The sequence below is a fragment of the Canis lupus genome, chromosome 21, assembly GCF_048164855.1.
Source record: "Canis lupus baileyi chromosome 21, mCanLup2.hap1, whole genome shotgun sequence".
Lineage (NCBI taxonomy): Eukaryota > Metazoa > Chordata > Mammalia > Carnivora > Canidae > Canis > Canis lupus.
Genome location: NC_132858.1, coordinates 48,205,900 through 48,222,073, shown reverse-complemented (window position 1 = coordinate 48,222,073; position 16,174 = coordinate 48,205,900). Strand labels below are relative to the sequence as shown.

Genomic DNA, 16,174 nt, shown 5'->3' with positions numbered 1-16,174 from the left:
TGAAAAAGAGAAAATCTGATTTAATGAGACTTAATTACTAGTTACGCGTGTAAATTTCACTAACATGAAATAAGAACCTATAAGTGATCACGTGAGAACATGCCTCCCCAGACACTCTCGTTTCCTCTCTGCACACACTGAGAGTGGGAGGGAAAATCTCTTGCCTATGAGACAAGATGGACTTTCTGAATGCGCGTCCCCAATGGACACCTGACCCTCGGGCTTCATTTTCATTCCCATCTGACTTCTTTGAGACCCGGCTTAAATAATCTGGAAATAATCCTGGGGGCTATGGACAAACATCCCTCAGTGACAATGGCCTGAGAAAGCACCAATGGGACAGAAGTGACGAGGAGGAGAGGAAATCCCTTGTTGGCGAAACTGTGCCACAAATGAGGGAGGTGGCTCAGAGGGAGGTTGTCACCGCTGCGCACAGCCCACGAAGAGTTCTTAGGGAAGCTTCCAGAAGACCTCGTGTTTCGGAGAGCTGTGAAAATCCAAGTATCATTTGTACTTGAGGGAAGACACTCTTCCAAGCACAAGATTAGCCTTGTGTGGCTTTGGTTGCCAATTTGGCCGGATCACAGTGGAAGATGTGAACAGTGGTAACGCGGCTGTCAGTATCTTGTCAAGGGTTCTCCTGGAGGAGTCAGACCCTGGGGTCAAGTGATTCTGCAGCTATGGTCGTTGCCACAAGCGGGTTGCCATGATCCAAGCACAGCAGCTTTTCCAAACACAAAGGACATTTCGGTTTGGCTTCACATCTCATGTCAGAGTGAGGGTTACTTGCAGGCAGCGAACGGGAATCGCTTCCAGTTTCCTGTAATAATGATGACCTATCAATATGAATTAGCTTCTTAGGTAGTACGCAGGCTGCTTAAGGGGAAGAGAAGATTCTTCCCCAAAAAGTCTTCTTGGCAGAGATTGTGGACCTGGCATTACAGAGAGTATGTTATGGCTTTATGACTTATTTATAACAGACTTTTTTTTTAAGGCACGGTTACAAGATTCTGAGACTTTACGATTTAAACATCTCCGCTTCTCTGCCCCCCCACCCTCACCAGACGCAGCCTTCCCAGTGCTCATAAACTCTGGATGCCGTAGTGCTGGGATTCAGCCGTCGTTCATTTGTGTCAACTCCCTTGAACTCAGGATGCAAGTGCCAGGGGAGCAAAGGTCTGAGAAGCTATGCAAAATGGAATTTTTTAAAAAGCACTTTCTCTTCGTCCTAATAACACGACAGTACAAGATAAAGGATTTAGCGTGTAAGACCTCGAGGGTGTGCAAACATCAATAATGAAAATCAAACAGCTTTCAGCTCGCGGGGTTAAGTATAGAATATGTATTTATGGCTTGATTGTAATTGTTGGGCACGTCTCTCCTTGCCATATATGTTGACCTATCAGGCGGCCGCGGGCCCGTTGTTTATCCTTTTTCTCAGCTTCCTGACATTGGCATGATTCATAGTTGTAGGCGATACACTACAAGGTTGCATCTAGTTTCTAACCCTCTAGCTGAAGGTTTCCCTGTTACGTGGTTGGGCAAGCTAAATATTTTACGGAAAATAACATCAAATTTGTACTAAAGGAAAATCGTTCAAATGAAAGGGAATGCCAAAGGTCTTGACCCTGACCAGCCAGGCCCCACGTGGCAGTGCCGCAGAGTGGAAAACACACAGTGGTCCCGGCAGCGAGTGTGGCTTCTGTAACTTGTGCCAGCTACAACTTCTCTGCAGGTCTGTAAGTTCCTCCTTCTCCCATCCAACCACCCAACCTCAAGATTCTCTGCCCCTACGGATGACTTTTGTAGCACCTAGGATACGTTCTGCTGTGAGTGTGAGAACCAGAAGACCTAGCTAAAAATAGCTTAATAAATAAAGGCCTGGGTGATGACCTTACCTAACAGGAAGTCTGGCCACAGGGTAATTCCAGCGACATTCACTTGGTAGCTCAGTGAGGTCAGCTGGCCTGCACACATCTTGTCTTCGGGCTCACAAGATGACTACCAGCAGTATCACATCCTCACACGGTGACATTCACAGAGAGGAACGATCGTAGTTAGCCTGGACCAGTCATCATCTGTGCTCAGCCCAGATGTGCCCAGGAGCACGAGGAGGGTGTGAACCAGGGGGGTGAAAGTGATGGCCGGTGGGGGTTGCTTAGGCGATGTGCGGTGTAGACATGCACACAACACTCACTGGTAGGTTTCAGAGTGGTCTGAAGGCCCCGCAAGTACCCTAGATGACAAATATCACCATAACACAATTCTGATGGGTAGAGACCACCCTCCTTATTTCGTAGTTTGAAATTTTTCCTCTTTGGAACCTATTCCCAGTTTGCTTAAAGCACTTGGGAGCATGCTAAATTCCACAAGCAGCATCTCTTAACCCTTCTGAATTTATTTGAATCCTGATCCCTCCGAATAACTAATAAGCAGCATGGCACTCCATGAGACAGATGATGGGGAACCTCCATCATTACTGCTTATGCCTTACTAAGGGTGATGGTGGTGGGAGGGAAGAAGGGTGCCACGTGGCTTCTAGAACTCATCACGATCAAGTTGTAAAACTTCAGACACTCAGTTTTTGCTGCCCTTATGTTGCATGATTTCCTTCCAAAAAAATCCAGAATTTACCAGCTATTACCCCTCTTGCCATTTTCAGGGGACCTCGTCAATTCAAGATGGTGTTTTGTCTATGACCAATGTGAGGCTGGCTGCCCTTCTTTTGTGGGAATGGTCACTCAGATAACATAATTCATGGCCAGGAGACATGTTATGTGCCTCCCACTCTGTCCTTTAATCTCAGGCTTCATTATCCCAGTCTGAGATCCTCCTGCTACTGGTGATGGAGAGGAAAATGGGGCTTCTCTGTTGGCATGAAGCTGGGGTTCCTTCTCACCCTAGTCCCCCTGAACTGGGGCTGCAATGTAGAGTTGGAAGAGCCAGACATTCTAGAAGAACAACTGCATTCATAAAGTATAAGAGCGCTGAGATTCCAAACACCAGAGGGTGAATCAGGATGTTCTCAACAGTCAGAGCAACAGGTGGAGGTGGATGTCAACTGGGAAATGGATCCCAAAATTCAGTCAGGGCAGTGTGAGCAGGAGAAAGCACACGACGATCAGGGGTACAGAGGGGGTGACAAGGGGACTGAGCAATTGATGGATACACCAATCAGCCAGCCTGGCTCAACCAGGAGCAGTTTGGGTAAAATCGGTTTTCCAAATCACTTACACCGCCCATGTATTGCGGCCTTGAGACTGTTAGTGATGAAAATGAGAACGCATTTCTACATTGGGGAGGGGAAATTTTATAGAGGTTGCTTTGGGAGCCAAAGCTATTCATCCTCAGTGTAATGCGAGTTTCTGTCAGCAACCTTTCCTGATATTTTAACCTCATCTGCTCAAGATTCTTTCTAGATTTGGGGATAATTACTCACATGCCGTTAAACATTATGTTTGAGAGGATCGCGCTGATGTGGAATTTCTGGTGTCTGCCTTCCTGTTATTGCTACAGATTTAGGTGTGCTCTCTTGCAGAGCATCACCCACAAGTAGCCTTGTGTCACTAGGCAAATGGGTTTGACTTCAGATGAGAATTTAGTCTACAGATTCACATCATATGGAACAATTAAGCTGTTTTCTATTATGTGCTAGTCAGAACATTTCAGCAGATATATATGTGTATAATAATATATAATTATATTTAATTACATCATATTTTATAAATATATACTTAAAATATATAAATATTTTATATATATATATATATATATATATATATATATATATATATATCAATTTAGAGAAAGTTTGTGGCTTCAGCTAATAGAAACTCTGACTAATAGGGACTTAACCAAACGTAAGCTTGTATTTTTCGGCTAATGCCTCTGGAGACAGAGCCTTTTTATCTTTTTGCTCTCCCATTCTCAGCATGATGGCTCATTGCCTCAGTGTCACTGGACGGCCGCTCCAGCCCTAATCATCTCATCTGTGCTCAAGACCAGAGGTAAAGGAAATCACTCCCTTTATCAGGAAAGGATAGGCTTTATTGGCCAGAATTGAGTCATATGGACACCGGTAGCTGCAAAGAAAGCTGGAAAAGCATGTTATTGATTCTTGCAGCCTTAACTGAGGAGGTGGCTGAAGGCAAACGGGGTTAGGGAAGGGCATGGAGCCAACTAGCCAAGGATGACCACCACACCTGCTATAGTAAAGGTCTCAAGCAGGGATGATACTAAAACCTAAAGGCAAGCTCTTACTTAAATGAAACTTTGTGCGACATACCACAATAGCCCTGAAAGATAGGAGAAGCTTAAAAGTTCACAGAATCAAACAGGCCGAAAGCTGGCAAGTATGAAGGATAGAAACAATTTTTAAAATCTAAGTTGTTTCTTTGCCTTCCTATTTTTCTTTAGTTAAAACTGCCTGCAGTTTTAAAATATTTTATTTATTTAGTTGAGAGAGAGACAGAGATAGCAACAGAGAGCATGAACAGGGGAGGAGCGGGAGAAGCAGGCTCCCCACCGAGCAGGGAGGCTGAGTGGGGCTCGATCCCACCCAGGACGGCGATCGTGACCTGAGCTGAAGGTAGACGCTCAACCCACTGAGCCACCCAGGCGCCCCATGCCTACATTTTCTAAAGGAATTTCAGAGATCTTTTAAAGGTGTATAAATGATTACAGAATAACACAAGTTAAAATTGGAGCAAAGGAATAAAGGCTGATTAGCTGAACCTATTACGGTGATCATTTCACAATGAACGTAAATCAAACCATCACGTCATATGCCTTACACATATACAGTGATATTTTTTTTTGTCAATTATTTCTCAACAAAACTGGAAAAAAGTTTTTTTAAAATAAAGTTGCAAGCAAATTGGAAGCAGGAATCTGACTAAAAATGCACTCACTCCTCGTTGAGGTAAACATATATTAGGGGTGGACCCCAAATTTTCCTTTACTCTCTCTCTCTCTGATCTTTTGCTTTATGTTCCCCCTAAAAGAGACCCTGCTAGGTCTCCTTCAGTTGCAGGGGGAATGAGCTCCTCTGGGTCCTGGAGCAAAATCAGTGGGAAAGGCAGGCATCCGTCCACAGTGACCTCCTCCCTCCTGAGTTATGCAGCCACTTCTTGGGACTGAGGTAGGTCTCCAAGGCTGCTTGGCCAGTTAGAGTGTTTTTTCAGTGCTTCTCCTGTTAAGGGACATTTGATTACTATTATTATTATTCAGTTCATAAGAGCTTTTAGTTACTTTCTTTCTTGGATTAAAGGAGAAAAGAGAGAGACTTAGTCCCTGAGGCTTCCAAGTGTTAGGGCCTGGCTCTGTGTCTCCCTGTGGCTCCTCTCATCTTCCTGCTGGCTGGAAGGAGTCATGTGCTGTAGGTGGAAAGGGCGAGGTTCAGCCCCGTTGAGTTATGTGACCATGGTTTGGCCCAGTCATCGGCAGAGCTAGGTTGGAGCTTGGATCTGACTCTGAAGCCCAGGCCTGTCCATTATGCCACTTTAAAGGAACAGCATGACTACATGTATTCATAAACCTGAGGTCCACTGTCAGAGCAGGCCATCATCAGAGGCTCAGTCCTTCTCCACTGTTCTCTCTGCTTTCTGAAGGCTGTCTAGGAAGATTCCTGTGCTTGGAATTAGAAGGCTTGCTTATCACTTTCTGCTCTTTTACTTAATAGCTGTGTGACCTTGGGTAATTCATGGAAGCCTCCTGAAGCCGGGTTTAGTCATCTACAGACCTAAGGCAATGACATGGCCCACTCCCCCACCCCTGTGGTCACCTCAAGGCAGGACTGGTGAGGGGGAGAGGTTGGCATAAAACTCAAATGACAGCCTCTGTGGTACAGACCTTGGAAAGAACATAAGCTTCAGCCACATTCCATGCGTTGTCTTAGGTATTCATTACTGGAATCTCAAGATGTGGTTTCAGAGAAAATACATTACTTTTCCGACCCTGGTTCACTAGCTTAGGAGTCTCCATGGAACACTCGGTAGACTGTTCCCTAGTGTGCACCAATAGCAACATCAGCAATGTGGCCATGTTGAGAGGTTGGGTTACTTGACAATTCCTAAAGTGAAAAGAAGTGAACTCCTCCTAGCCTCTATTACCTGCCGCGAGGGTAGTTACTCTAGAGAGGGAGGGCTTTTGGCTCCGACATCTCATATGGCTGATCCTACACACAGCTGTTAGAGCAGGAATCAGCACTGGTGAAATAAGCACAGGAACTGCTGGATAAAATAGATCCTAACTGATTGGCATTTTCGTGCCTCCCTAAAACACGAACTGCCTGTATACTGCACTTACTCACATCCAAGGACACGCACACTTGCGCTCCTCTAGGCGGGCTCACATGCACAAACATATGCCATTGCACCGGGAACCTCTGAAGAGAATTCTTTGGGAAGAAGGTCGGCTTTGGAGAGCCAGCTAAATATCTTGCAGACCCTGTGGGGATGGTAGCCACCATGCAACCACAGAGTCAGGCAGTCTCTGGATCCAGCCCTCTGGATCCATGGTCCTCTGACTCAGCATTGTTTCAAAGATTTAGAAAAAAAAAAATAAGTGGAAAAAATATTTCCTAGTGATGAATAGATGCAGAGCAAAATCAGCTTCTACCTAGAATCCAGGAATATATTTTTGGATCTGGTGACCTGGAAAGAAGACATTTGAAGCAGGATCCTCCCAGCATGACTTCCAAACCAGCCTCACAGTTCAGGGAGTATACGTGCACAGGACAAGCACCAGGCTGGCGCTCGAAAAGAAAATGGAAACATTCAAAGGAGGCAGTAGGAACATTTTTTTGACTGTGCAGCCAATCAAGCAATGGAATAAATTACTTGGGAAAACATTTGGGCCTCCCTAAATAGAAACATTCAGGAGAAAAGTGAGATGGAACACACATTCCCATTGTCATTATTGAGCAGTGTTTATTGAGTGTGGACAGGGTACGAGGTAGCTTTCCAAATGCAGAGGCACCCCCAGTTCCTGTGGAAAAGTGTGGGGAAGAGCTGCATGTTGGCAGCTCCCGGCTGTAGCAGAAGCCATGACTCATGAAGACCCTGTGGCTCCGTGGCAAGTTTACAAACTCTTGAGATGCCTCCTGCTCAGAAGACTGTGTCTTGGGTTGGTTATGAACACAGAAACTTTAATTATTGTGATTGTTAAGAGTAGCCCTCATAATCAATGCACTTAGGGTCCTATGCGGTATTTTATGTGCTACCATGTTTTAAACCACTACTAATCAGACAAATTATCTTTCTTGCGTATTTGATAAACTGTGATCAGTAATAACAACTATGTTGTGATGTCATGTTGAATAGGAACAGGCTGATTAACAGGTTATGGCATGGGCATGAGTACAGGCTGGAAAGATGTACATGAGGCAGAGAGAAAGGTAAAGACTAGAGAAGCCTTTGTTCTTGTCCAAAATCTTCTTGTATAATAGAATAATCTTATTATAATACTGAAGGGAGGAAATTGGTCAGCCAAAATGCACTGTGAAAGCCTTGCAAAAAGATCTGCCTTTCCTTGGAATCACTTTACTGATGGAAAATAGGAACACAGTCGAATTGATTTGTTGTTTCACAGGGAAACCATACTCTTGATTCACCTTTTGGTTACCTTCACTACTGACCACCAAATCAAGGATCTGGGAGATTTCATTAACTGTCATTTCATTGGGGCCCACTTGGGCAAACTATTCATTGACCCAGGAAATAAAACAGCACTTTTCATCATACAGAAGAAAGGACATTATGTTATCCTCCTCAAGTTTTGACTCCTGGCTAGTCAACCAAACATCCCCTTTCACTGCAGAGGTGGGCCTTTCCAATGGGGCTAACATATGACCCTTTTCTCATATTACCCTTTTTTTTTTTTCTATCCCTTTAACCTTTCTGCATCAATTGTGGGACAGTCACTTCCAGAAAACAAGGGGACAGATACTGACACTGGAACCATCAATCCCTTGGTGAAGCCCTAGAAATATCATCCCCTTGGTAAAGCCCTCCTGCAGAGGTAAAAATGGAATTACCTCTATAAAAGTGCCTTGGGAATTGTAGGTCTTCATATACACCATTGGTACAAAGTATCACAGAATCAGACATCTTCAGAAGAACACATGTCAGATTCTAGGACTTACTAACAAACCTCCTTTCAGAATATTTAACCCATCACAAAAGTCAGAGAACAGACCCAAGGAATCCACATACCCTATATAATTGCAAACACCAAATAGGAATAGCTCTCTTTGCAAGTGAAGATGAAGAGGGAAAAAAAAAAAAGAAAAAAAAAAGACCAACGTAAGGACTTAGTTGAAAACAGAGTACTCATAATGTGGAACGTTCAGCGGAAAAGTATTCTTCCTACAATTATTTACTATTACAATTATTCAGAAATTTGGTATCCTAGAGCAGTCTAAGAAAAAGTGACCTAAAAAGATGTGATAAAGGTCAATGGAATTTAGAAAGAAATAAAGAATGAAGAAAGAGCTAAATGAGATGAGAAAGGATTGTAAAGGAACTAAATTTGCCAGAGTAGAGTTAAAATCTTTACCAGAGGCTATAAAGAACAAATTTCATATTGAATGAAATTTGACATTGATGAGAACGACACACTTCAGTGACCCTTCCAGAAAGAAGAAACATATCAAAAGATGAACATGAAGAGAAAAGATATGGCATTCCTAAAATGCAAAGCCAAGGTAGGAATGATAGATGTTCCTGGAGAGGAAAACAGACCCATTATAAGAAAACTTTCTTTTTTTTTTTTATTTTAAATTTATTTTTTATTGGTGTTCAATTTACTAACATACAGAATAACCCCCAGTGCCGTCACCCATTCACTCCCACCCCCCGCCCTCCTCCCCTTCTACCACCCCTAGTTCGTTTCCCAGAGTTAGGAGTCTTTACGTTCTGTCTCCCTTTCTGATATTTCCCATACATTTCTTCTCCCTTCCCTTATATTCCTTTTCACTATTATTTATATTCCCCAAATGAATGAGAACATACAATGTTTGTCCTTCTCCGACTGACTTACTTCACTCAGCATAATACCCTCCAGTTCCATCCACGTTGAAGCAAATGGTGGGTATTTGTCATTTCTAATAGCTGAGTAATATTCCATTGTATACATAAACCAAAGAAAACTTTCTTGAACTGGAAGAAACATTACAATGTACAGATTGAAAACAGCTAACTCAGTTTCAGGGAATGTTAATAAAAAGAAGCACCTGTGACTCTATCATGATGAATGTTTGAATTACAAAGAATAAAAAAAAACAGGGCCTATAAGCATCTATGAAGAAAATAAGAGGATAGTAACAAACTAACTTTGACAGCAACAAAAAAAATCAAGCTGACTGCAGACTTTTCTGGAAGCAAACATGTGAAGGCCACAGAGAGAGAGATCAATAGAAAGGTTAAGATTAAGAGAGTACTGCTAAATAACTGGATTCGATCAAGTTTTCACTCATATGTGATAAACCAGAAAGGCATTGTGTGATATGTGTAAGTTAATAAAATGTGTTATAGCACACATTTTGAAGACTGGCTTGTAGAAAAATGCTACAGGACAATTATGTGTTATGGTAGGATTATGAATGAAGGCTGGTGACAGATATTTGTATAAAATGTATTGTTTCCAAGGCAATTGATTGAAGTGACTTTATAAGATATTGACTTAAATTCCCAAAAGGCCCTAGGAAACTAACAGTTAATGAGATTCATGGTCTCTATATTTAGAGAAACCAGGATTTAGCTAGATTAAGTGGTGTGTCTCAGAATCTCAGTAGTACAATGGAAGAGGGCATTAGTTATCAGATTAGTATTACCTCTTTCTATTTTGATTTAATTTTAGGAAGTTTATATAAGAAAAATGAAAGAGAAAAGGAAGTTGCTTAACGAGTCAATCATGCTTAAATTCCTCTTCTCTTTCCTAAGGCGAGGTTAGTGCCTATGTTGAATTAGAGTTTTCTCTAGATTTCACTCATAATCTTGTCAACTCCAACAAGAAAGGCCTTTGATAATGATGGGTTCTGACTTTTAAAGTCACTGGTATGCTCCAGGCATTGTTCTAGACACTAGGGCATAAGACATAGGGAACTAAAGCAAACGAAATCATGTGCTCGTGGGAACTAAAGCAAATGAAATCATGTGCTCGTGTCTCCCACCGTCAAGAGTTAGGCTTTGGGGATAGGCAGACCTACCTCAACTACAGCAAAGGGTACTTGTTTGAGCCTGGTAACTAACATGCCAGCTGTGGTAGTTAATGCCCTTCCTCTTTGCTATTGAGGAGACAACCCAGGATCACCAGGCATGAGGAAAACCAAAGTTACAAAAGACAAATAGAAAAAATACTGGTGGAGAAAATAAATTAAGGGCCCAGAACAGAAAGTGTCTTTTCTAAGGGCACTTTTCAAAAGTGCCCTTAGAACTATTTTAGAAGAAATTAACCCAAGGACATAAAAAAAAACAGAGACAATACAAAAGCTTTTACAGATTAAAAATATAAGTTGAAACAGAAATAAAGTAAGGGCTGGAAGGTAAAGTTGAAGATGTCTCTCAAAACACAGAGCAGAGATATGGAAAAAATATGAAAGAAAGAAAGATGAAAACAATGGAAGCATTAATCCCAAAGTGCCAACATCTGATTAATTAGCAGTCAAAGGCTGTGGTGGCACAGTTTGCTTCTGTTGTGGTGGTGGTGGTTGTTATTGTTTATGTATTAGTAAAAATAATAACTAACATTTGTTGAGGGATTTCATTTTACTGGAATCTGGGCTATGGTCCTAACCCGCAATGTCTTGATGTCTTGCTTTATTACCCTCCCAGGTTTTTTTTTTTTTTTTTTTTTTTTTTACTGGAACAATGGGATTAGATCAGAGAAATATTTAGAAGGTAAATGAGTATGATGTGGTTATTGAGTGTATTTAGTTGTGAGGAAAAGAAAATAGTCAAGGGGTAACTCTCAGTGATTGGATGGCAACAACCAAGATCAGAAATGCAGAAGTAGGAGCAGGTTTTGCCCGGAAGAAGATACGTTCACTTTTTACATGTTGAGTTGAAGGTGCCCAAAGGATATCAGAATGAGTAAGATCAAGAGATGGTTGACTTAATAAGCTTGAAGCTCAGAGAAAAGGCTGGGCCCGAGAGAGCTTTAGGGATCACCCACATATTGGTTGAAGCCAGAGTGGATACATGCACTCAAAGAAAGTCTTGAGTGTAGACAGAGAAGAGCTGATGCCAAGGCCAAGGTAGCCTGAGGGAGAGACTTGGAAGGAGTACTCAGTGAGTGGGGATCTTGGGACCAGAGTGTCAAATGGCCAGGGGACAAGAGAGGCCTGGGAAGGAAGTGGTCAGGGATGGACACCAGTGCACTGGAATGTTCTACATAGAGGATGCTATTTGGTAGTATTTGTAAGAATGATTTTAATGTCATTCTGGGAACAAGCCAGATAACTGCTCAAGAATAAGTGAGAAATGAATTTGTCAAGTTCTTTGCCTGATTTCTGTGTGACTGGAATGAATAAGTCCTCTATCAGTAGATATTAGAGGATTAAGAGATAATGTCTGCAGATTGTTTGGCAAGGTGCCTGGCATATAATAAATGCTCAACGAATGCAGGAGGTGTACATATATGTGTATGTATTGATTTTTAAACCAATGTATCATAGTGATTGGGTGCATAAATTTTGGATCTAGATAGACTTGAATTTGTAGCTTAGCTCTGCCACTGTGTACTTGTGTAAATTTAGACCACTCACTTTATTACTGTGGGGTTTTTTTTCATCTATAAAATGGAGGGTGAAGAAGTATCTACCTTCTAAAATGATTTCTAGGTATTATCCATTTTTTTATTATGAATAGTATACTAACTTCTGGATATTTATTTAGTTACCAGGCTGAACTCTCATACTAGTATGTGAATTCATAGAGTCAGGGTTCATCAGGTATGTAATGGTGAATACAGTCTGGTTTAATGCTGGTTTGAGTTTGTCCTCCCTAGCATTCTCTTTTCCCCAAAAGAGAAGAAGAAAGCCAGGTCTTTTGTGTATCTTTGTCCTGGGTGTTTCTGCGGGGCAGACTCCTGCTAAACTTGAGAAAGGCAACGGTGGCTCTCTGGAATAGGAAGGGAAGAGTGGACATGGCCCAGGGCAGAGAAGGAGAGGTGGATGGAAGTGGGCACCCACTTGAGGAGCAGTGGAGACTTGCAGGAGGCTGGAAGGTGCCCTGAGAGAGTAGCAACGTGTCAGACCTTTTGGGACCTTATGGCCCCAGCACCAGCCAGCTGGGAACCTCGGAATAGAGGGGTTTTCCTTTGACTAAGACCCAGGAAACATTAGAATGAGGGGAAGGCAAAAAATCATAATGGAGATTTGATTTGCCATTGATGTGTGTTGATTTGAGAACTAAAGAAATGGAATGAGCCTTGCACATGAATTTTTGCACTGAAAAATTGTACCTGCAGCAAACTCATACTATTTACCAAGACATAAATGTAACTCGCTTTTATTTCCCTGAGACTTTCCCATTATTTATATTTCTTGCTTTGTTATACTGACATAATTTGCAAAATAATTAAGATGTCACAAATTAAGAATGAGGAGCAAGTGAGGGGTGCCTGGGTGGCTCAGTCAGTTAAGTGCCTGACTCTTGATTTTGGCTAAGGTCGTGAGCTCAGGATCATGAAATCAAGCTCCACATCAGGTTCCGGGCTCCCTGGGGAGTCTGCCTGACATTCTCTCTCCCTCTCCCTCTCTCTCTCTGTCCTTCCATCCCCCTTCTCTCTCCTTCTTTTTTTTTTTTTTTTAAGAATAAGGAACAATTTAGCCATGACCTGCCTAGACCAAGACATCTGAGGAGGACGCAGGTGAAATAGATGATGATCCCTCCATGCATTCCAGCCCATGAGACTGGGAAACTAGTTGACCTCTCCTACCCCTCACTACTCTCCACCATCTCAGAATTTAGGTTCAAGGGACAATTGGGAGATGCCAAATTGAGTGAGGTTCATTCACTGGCATTTGGCAAACTAAAGGCTCATGGTAGAAATTCAATGCAATTATAGAAAAACAAAGTAAGTTACCTATCCTGACCACAAATGTATGTAGATTAAGACTCATTCCCACTCTTATTCCAATGTTTCTGGAAATTTCTACCTTGTGTAATATCCTCATGAAAGTAGGTACAGCAAAAACCAGTTGAATTCTATTATGCAAACCAGGGACTCATAAATTAATTTTTTTCATCATTAATTCCTTTATTTTTTTAATTAATTTTTTAATTTAAATTCAATTTGCTGACATATAGTATAATATCCAGTGCTCATCCCATCAAGTGCCTTCCTTAGTGCCCATCACCCAGTCACCCCATCCCCCTACCTACCTCCCCCTCTGTAACCCTTCGTTTGTTTCTCAGAGTTAGGAGTCTATCATGGTTTGTCTTCTTTTCTAATTTTTCCCCACTCAGTTTCCCTCCTTTCCCTTGTAATCCCTTTCACTATTTCTTATATTCCACATATAAGTGAAGCCACATGATGATTGTCTTTCTCTGTCATCCTTGCGCAGGGGCCATACTAATCTTCTCTGTATCGTTCCAATTTTAGTATATGTGCTGCCGAAGCGAGCACGATTGTCTTTCTCTGATTGACTTATTTCACTCAGCATAATATCCTCCAGTTCCATCCACGTTGAAGAAAATGGTAGGTATTTGTTAGTTCCCTTCTAATATCTGTTAATACAGGTAATCACTACACTTAAAAGTTTTCTCATGTCATGAGAAATGAATATAGAGATACCACATATACTGTATTTTAAGTATGAAAGTTTAAGGTCAATTAATGTTTGTCAGCCTTTCTCTCCATCCCAAATCAAGGCCTTCAGAGAATTGTCCTTCCCAGTAATCCCTTCCAAAGGGCTCTATGCTTCCACACCTCCTCTTTACACTATACCCACTCACTTTGCTCCACTGTGGGTAAGCTACCAATCACTCTGTTTTCACCCTAAAAGCTTACTACACCATCTAGATGCTGACATTGAGTCTTCTGTGGACATTCTCCTTCCACTCAAGCAGGCCTACTTTCCTGTCACTCCCAGATCCTTCAGAACCTGGGAGTGGGTAGGAGCCACTCAGGATTCTTATTGCTACCCACTGCTGCTCTGAGTAAGAAGGCAATTGAGTTTAGAGGTAACATGCATGGACTTTAGTGGGATTAAAATCCTGGCTCCACCAGAGCACATCCTTGGACAAGTTATTTTGTGTTTCAGAGCCTCGGTGGCTTCATTTGTAAATAGCAATGATATGAAAACCTACTTGAGCAGGCCATTCAAAGGGTTGAAGGAGATCACACATTTATCAAGCATATTGACCCAAGCCCAGCAGAGGTGTTTGACAAATAATAACTAACAATGGCATCACCTTTATTACATTTTCACTTTCGTATAAAATCAGCTTGAAGGCATTGGGTATCCAGTTGCACATGTTCTGTGCCTAACCCCACCTCAGTTTTTTAATTCATCCTATCCTCTCCTACAGATCTTTGAATTCCTTAACACCAAGGATTTTTCATTCTTGCTCCACATAAGAAATCTATCCCCATGGCCACATCTTGTACTTTTTCACTGTTTAGAACTGTTCGTCTTCTGAAATCTTGAACTTCGATATTCCGTTCTCTGAGAAACACTTCCTGTCAACTCTCTCTGGCTCCAAACACACCATTTCACATCACCAATGCCGCTGATTCCTGGATAATTATGTTTTCCACAAACGATCAGTTGCTTTCTGGCTTCACTTCTTTTTGCCACGTCCAGATCCCCGAAGTCACCTACCACCTCCTTATTGACATTTCCTTTTAGCTCCACTCTTTGCTGCCCTTTCCTGGCTTCCTGCCCCACCAGAACCTGAGTCTAGATCCCTCCACATGTGCTGCCCAATGTGGTAGCCAGTCAGGACAGGCACACGTGGGCTGCAATGACTATCGCGCAGCACCAATGATGGAACATTTTCATCATCACAGGGTGCTACTGGACAGCAATGCTTTAAACAATTTACTTTTTCTCTTCTACACCTTGTGGTGAAGGACACTGATGGATTAGACAGAACAGCTATGTGGTTAGTGCCCCTTGAAACTTTAGTGTGTTCAACCTCAAGGATCCTTAAGAATGCCTGAAGCTGTTCTGAATTAGCTCTGAATTAGCTCTGCCTCCTACCTCCTTTGGCCACCATTACAAAATTTCAACTGGTTCCCCAAACCTGCCACTTACTGCCTCCACCACCTAAAGGTTCATCACTCTCAGCAGATGCACTGGCCTTCCCTTTTCACTGCAAAATCAATTATGATTAATAAGAATTCTCTTAATTCCCTACTCTGTCAGTTATAACCACATCTCTCTATGCCCACACTTTGTTTTTTCTCCCTAATATTTACAGATAATCTTTCCACCTGTGCTTAGGATTCCCTCATCAGCCCACAAATATTTATCGAGGAGCTACTAAGTATAAGGACAATCTTAGGTTCTGAGATTTAGCTGTTAACAAAACAGTGTCCCTAGCCTTATTCTTATATTGTCAGGTAGACAGCAAAGAAATATCTGAAAAGGTCATAAGCAGAATGAAAAAAAAAAAAAAAACAGGCTGGGTATTAGGGAGTGGACTCCACTCCATTAGGGTAGAGTCAATTGCTATTTTAATAAGCAGCCAAGAAAGGCTTTATTGTCAACGCAAACCCTATCAAAATATCATTGACATTTTTCACAGGGCTGAACAAAAAGTCCTAAAATTTGTATGGGACCAGGAAAGAGCCCAAATAGTCAGAAGGAGGTTGAAAACGAAAATCAAATCTGGTGGCCTCACAACCTCAGACTTCAAGCTATAGTACAAAGCTATAATCATCAAGACAGTGTAGTGCTGGCACAAAAACAGACACATAGATCAATGGAACAGCCTAGAGAACCCAGAAATGGCCCTCAACTCTATGGTCAACCAATCTTTGACAAAGCAGGAAAGAATATCCAACAGGAAAAGGATGTTAATCCTTTCAATAAATGGTGCTGAGGAATTGGACAGCCACATGCAGAAGAATGAAACTGTACCATTTTCTAACACCATACACAAAGATAAACTCAAAATGGATGAAAGACCTAAATGTGAGACAAAAATCCATCAAAATTCTAGAG

The 16,174-nt window shown here is 41.9% G+C and overlaps 1 long non-coding RNA gene and 1 other non-coding gene across 4 annotated transcripts in view; both read right to left on the bottom strand.

The window, feature by feature from the left end:
- Positions 1–16,174, bottom strand: part of LOC140613158 (uncharacterized) — a 111,355-nt gene that overhangs the window by 71,201 nt on the left and 23,980 nt on the right. The gene's annotated exons all lie outside the window — the stretch shown is intronic.
- Positions 13,528–13,629, bottom strand: LOC140613674 (U6 spliceosomal RNA). Its single transcript, XR_012014566.1, has one exon. It is a non-coding gene; the product is annotated as a U6 spliceosomal RNA (small nuclear RNA).